We start from the raw sequence: 5,742 nt of genomic DNA on the forward strand, positions 1-5,742 counted from the left end.
GCTGGAAGTGCAGTGGCCGATCTCAGCTCACTGCAAGCTCCGCCTCCTGGTTACGCCATTCTCCCTGCCTCAGCCTCCCGAGTAGCTGGACTACAGGCGCCCGCCACCTCCGCCCGCAGTTTTTTTTGTATTTTTAAGTAGAGACGGGGTTTCACTGTGTAGCCAGGAGGGGTCCGATCTCCTGACTAGTGATCCCCGCTCGGCCTCCCAAAGTGCTGGGATTACAGGCTTTGAGCCACCGCGCCCGGCGGAGAACCCAGAAATAAAGCTGCACGTCTGCAGCCATCTGATCTTTGACAAAGTTGGCACAAATAAACAATGGGAAAAGGTATTCCCTATTCAATAAATGGTGCTGGGATAGTTGGCTATTTATATGCAGAAAATGAAACTGGACCCTTAACTTTCACCATATGCAAAATCAACTCAAGATGGATTGTAGTTGTTTTTTTGTTTTGTTTTGTTTTGTTTTGAGGTGTCTTGCTCTTGTCGCCTAGGCTGTAGTGCAGTGGCATGATCTCAGATCACTGCAACCTCCGCCTCCTGGCTTCTAGCAATTCTCCTGACTCAGCCTCTTGAGTAGCTGGGATTACAGGTGCCTGCCACCATGCTGAGCTAATTTTGTATTTTAGTAGAGATGGAGTTTCACCATGATGCCCAGGCTTGTCTCGAACTCCCTACCTCAGGTGATCCAACTGCCTTGGCCTCCCAGAGTACTGAGATTACAGGCGTGGCTCACCACGCTCAGCCGGATTGAAGATTTAAATATAAGACTTCAAACTATAAGAATCCTAGAAGAGGCCAGGCACAGTGGCTTATGCTTGTAATCCCAGCACTTTGGGAGGCCGAGGCGGGCAGATCACGAGATCAGGAGATTGACACCATCCTGGCTAACACGGTGAAACCCCGTCTCTACTAAAAATACAAAAAATTAGCCGAGCATAGTGGCAGGCGCCTGTAGTCCCAGCTACTCGGGAGGCTGAGGCAGGAGAATGGCGTGAACCCAGGAGGCAGAGCTTGCAGTGAGCCGAGATTGTGCCACTGCACTCCAGCCTGGGCAACAGAGTGAGACTCCGTCTCAAAAAAAAAAGAAAAAAAAAAGAATCCTAGAAGAAATTTTCAGAAATACCATTCTGGACATTGGCCTTGGGAAAGAATTTGTAACAAGTCCTCGAAAGCAACTGCGACAAAACCAAAAATTGACAAGTGAGACCTAATTAAACTGAAGCGCTTCTGCCAGGCAAAAAGAAACTATCAACAGAGTAAACAGACAACCTACAGAATGGGAGAACATATTTGCAAACTGTGCAGCCAACAAAGGTCTAATACTCAGAATCTATAAGAAACTTAATTCAACAAGCAATAACCAAATAATCCCATTAAAAAGTGGGCAAAGAACATGAACAGACACTTCTCAAAAGAAGACATACAAGTGGTCAACAAACATGAAAAACCTCTGAACATCTCTAATCATCAGAGAAATGCAAATCAAAACCACAATGAGACACCATCTCACACCAGCCAGAATGACAATTATTAAAAAGTCAAAAATTAGGTGGGTTGCTGGGGGAACCTGTCACAGAGAAGAGAGGAGAGTAACAGGCTGCTGAATAAGCTTCCAAAATGATGCCCACACTAGTTATCCTATTGAAAGAGGGGACTGATAGCTCCCAAGGTATCCCCCAGCTTATGAATAACCTCAGTGCCTGCCAGGTGATTGCTAAGCCTGTAAGAACCACCCTGGGTGCCCATGGCATGGACGAGCTTATTGTGGATGGCAGAGGCAAAGCAACAATTTCTAATGAGGTGGCCACAATTCTGAAACTTCTTGATGTTGTCCATCCTGCAGCAAAGACATTAGTAGACATTACCAAATCCCAAGATGCTGAGGTGGGTGATGGCACCACCTCACTGACCTTGCTGGCTGCAGAGTTTCTGAAGCAGGTGAAACTGTAGATGAAGGATGTTTTACACCTTCAGCTCACATTCGAGCTTTCTGCACAGCCACCCAGTTGGCAGTTAACAAGATCAGAGAGTTTGCTGTGACTGTGAAGGAGGGAGATAAAGTGGAGCAGAGGAATCTTCTGGAGTAGTGTGCCAGGACTGCTCTGACCTCCAAGCTGATCTCACAGCAGAAGGCTTTCTTTGCTAAAATGGTGGTGGATGCAGTGATGATGCTCAATGATTTGCTGCAGCTTAAAATGATTGGAATCAAGAAGGTACAGGGTGGAGCCCTTGCTGGTAGCTGGTGTTGCATTCAAGAAGACTTTCTCTTACGCTGGGTTTGAAATACAACCCCCTCAAAAATACTATGACCCCAAGATTGCCTTTTTTTTTTTTTTTTTTTTGAAACGGAGTTTCGCTCTTGTCACCCAGGCTGGAGTGCAGTGGCCTGATCTCAGCTCACTGCAACTACTGCCTTCTGGGATCAAGTGATTCTCCTGTCTCAGCCTCCTGAGTACCTGGGATTACAGGCATGCGCCACCACACCTGGCTAATTTTTGTATTTTTAGTAGAGACGGGGTTTCACCATGTTGGTCAGGCTGGTCTCAAACTCCTGACCTCGTGATTGGCCTGCCTCGGCCTTCCAAAGTGCTGGGATTACAGGCATGAGCCACCGTTCCTGGCCAAGATTGCCCTTTTGAATACTGAGCTCCAGTTGAAAGCTGAGAAAGATAATGCTGAGATAAGAGTCCACACACTTAAGGATTATCAGGAGATTGTTGATACCAAGTAGAACATTCTCTATGACAAGTTAGAGAGGATCCATCATTCTGGAGCCAAAGTTGTCTTGTCCAGACTCCCCATTGGGGACGTGGCCACCCAGTACTTTGCTGACAGGGACATGTTCTGTGCTGGCTGAGTACCTGAGGATAAGCTGAAGAGCATGATGATGGCCTGTGAAGTCTCAATCCAGACCAGTCCGAATGCTGTCTCAGCAGATGTGTTGGGTCGATGCCAGGTATTTGAAGAGACCCAGATTTAAAGGTGAGAGGTAAAATTTTTTTATTGGCTGCCCCAAGGCCAAGACATGAACCTTCATCCTCTGTGGCAGTGCCAAGCAGTTTATGGAGGAGACAGAGCGGTCCCTGCATGGTACCATCAAGAATGAGTCAGTGGTGGCTGGTGGCGGGGTCATTGAGAGGGAGTTCTTTAAGTACCTTCGGGATTCCCCAAGGACTATTCCAAGAAAACAGCAGCTGTTGATTGGGGCATATACAAAGGCCTTGGAGATTACCCCACACCAGCCGTGCAATAAGGCTGGCTTTGATGCCACAAAGATTCTTAACAAGCTGCAGGCTCAGCATGCCTGGGGGCACGTGATATGAGGTAAACATCAACAACAAGGACATTGCTGACAACTTTGAGGCCTTCTCAAGGCTGGGAGCCAGTTATGGTATGGATCAATGCCCTGGCAGTATTCTGTTTTGGCTCAGTTTACCTTTCAGCCTTTCCGACTGCTCTCCATGTGGCATCCATGACTGGAAGATTTGCTTTCCCTGGATTCGTTCTATGCATCTCTGCTTCTGTGCCTTTGTTTATGTTTCCTACCAGCTGGAGTGTCCCTGCTGTCCTCTGAATTAGTTGTGTTTATCCTTTGGACCTCCACTGAGCTTTACCTTTCATGTCACTTTTGTTCTTTCTTCTCAGGATCTGGTTTTGTCCTCACCATGCTGAGATCCCAGATTTCAGAGATGGTTTCCTTCCTCTTTCCCTATAGCACAAAGCCATATTAGTAAATAGTTGCTCAGGAAATATCTGTAGCCTAGGTGAATCAGGCCCACCTGGTAAAATGTAAGGATATCTGCACTTTCAATTTTATAGCTCCCTCTGGTTCTCACTAGGGTGTTTTTTTCCCTTCAGCATATTTCATTTTCTTTTGAGCAATCCTCAACTTCCAGAAACTTACCTGAAGAGAAAATATCTTCTTTCCTCTATTCAACGGGGAGACTTGGCAAACCCCCAAGCTTTGTCCAAGGCCTGGGACCGAATGAACACCAAGATCCTGTACAAGGTACTGGATTGTGTTCTTCCTTCAGGTCTCCTCTCCTCTTTTCTCTCCCTGTGGCTCACCTCTTTGGAAGCACTAGAAAGATGCCCTTGCTGGCCGGGCACGGTGACTCACACCTGTAATCCCAGCACTTTGGGAGGCCGAGGGGGTCGGATCACAAGGTCAGGAGATCCAGACCATCCTGGTGAACACGGTGAAACTCCGTCTCTACTAAAAATACAAAAAAATTAGCCAGGCGTGGTGGTGGGCGCCTGTAGTCCCAGCTACTCGGGAGGCTGAGGCAGGAGAATGACGTGAACCCAGGAGACAGCGGAGCTTGCAGTGAGCGGAGATCGTGCCACTGCACTCCAGCCTGGGCGACAGAGCAAGACTCCATCTCAAAAAAAAAAAAAGAAAGATGCCCTTGCTGTACCTCTGTGTGTTTTATGTTCCCAGGAGAGGTGATAATGTCAGTTTTTCTCTCTCTCTATTTCAGATATCCTATTCAATGTTTCCTTCTTCCTGGAAGAGTAAGGAAGCTGTGTTTATCTGGAGACCACGGGCACCACAGTTGAAGACTGACATTGCTGCACCCTGGTATTTCTAAAGAAACGTCAGTATTTTAGTCTGACATATTTGAAATATCAATGTCTTGAACCTGAGGACTGGGTCTCGGAGAGACCAACTGGATGAAAGACTCTGTATGAAAGTTTGCTGTGTGCCAGGCATTGTGTTTGTTGCCTTTACCCTCCAGAACTGGCAAATAATAGTGCAGTATCGCAGATAACAAGTTCATAGAAGGATGGAAGGATGGCAGGAAATGGGTCAGTAAGGGTGGACTGGAACCAAATTGCGAAGAGGATTGTGAATCCCAGCTCAAGCATTTGTATTTTGCTCTACAAATGGGAGTTGCTTGCTTATGTGTATGTATATGTAATAAAGAAGTTTGTTTGTTTGTTTGTTTTTGTTTGTTTGTTTGAGATGGAGTCTTGCTCTGTCGCCCAGGCTGGAGTGTAGTGGCGCCATCTCGGCTCACTGCAAACTCCGCCTGCCGGGTTCGCGCCATTCTCTTGCCTCAGCCTGGCTAATTTTTTGTATTTTTAGTACAGATGGGGTTTCACCATGTTAGCCAGATGGTCTCAATCTCTTGACCTTCTGATCTGCCCACCTTGGCCTCTCAAAGTACTAGGATTACAGGTGTGAGATACCTCACCCAGCCAATAAAGAGGTTTTTTAACTTCCCTCATAGAGACAAGAAATGGCTAAATAGAAACAAGCATGTTTATAGTGCTCAGAAATAACTATATAGTATTTAAGTACAATTGTTATTCTTTTTATTTTGTTTCCTCTTAGCTTTTTGTCTCTTAAAATGCCATCCTTTTCATTGTTCTTTTTAAATTTAAAATACTTTTTATTTATTTTTTTGAGGTGGAGTCTTACTCTGTCACCAAGGCTGGAGTGCAGAGGTGCAATCTTAGCTCACTGCAACCTGTGCCTCCCAGGTTCAAGCGATTCTCCTGCCTCAGCCTCCTGAGTAGCTGGGATTACAGGCGACTACCACCATGCCCGGCTAATTTTTATATTTTTAGTAGAGACAAGGTCTCGTGTTGGTTAAGCTGGTCTTGAACTCCTGAACTCAAGTGATCTGCCTGCCTTGGCCTCCCAAAATGCTGGGATTACAGATGTGAACTGCTGTACACCACACGCGGCCTGATTTATTTTTTGAGTAAGTGATACATCAATATTGTATAAAA

General features: G+C 46.1%; 1 pseudogene; it reads left to right on the forward strand.

Annotated features, from left to right (window-relative positions):
- The first annotated feature begins 1,620 nt into the window (after positions 1-1,620).
- LOC108536653 (T-complex protein 1 subunit eta-like) lies at positions 1,621-4,595 on the forward strand (annotated as a pseudogene).
- The last annotated feature ends 1,147 nt before the right edge of the window (positions 4,596-5,742 follow it).

This window comes from Rhinopithecus bieti, unplaced genomic scaffold, assembly GCF_001698545.2.
Source record: "Rhinopithecus bieti isolate Rb0 unplaced genomic scaffold, ASM169854v2 scaffold_13747, whole genome shotgun sequence".
Classification (NCBI taxonomy): Eukaryota; Metazoa; Chordata; class Mammalia; order Primates; family Cercopithecidae; genus Rhinopithecus; species Rhinopithecus bieti.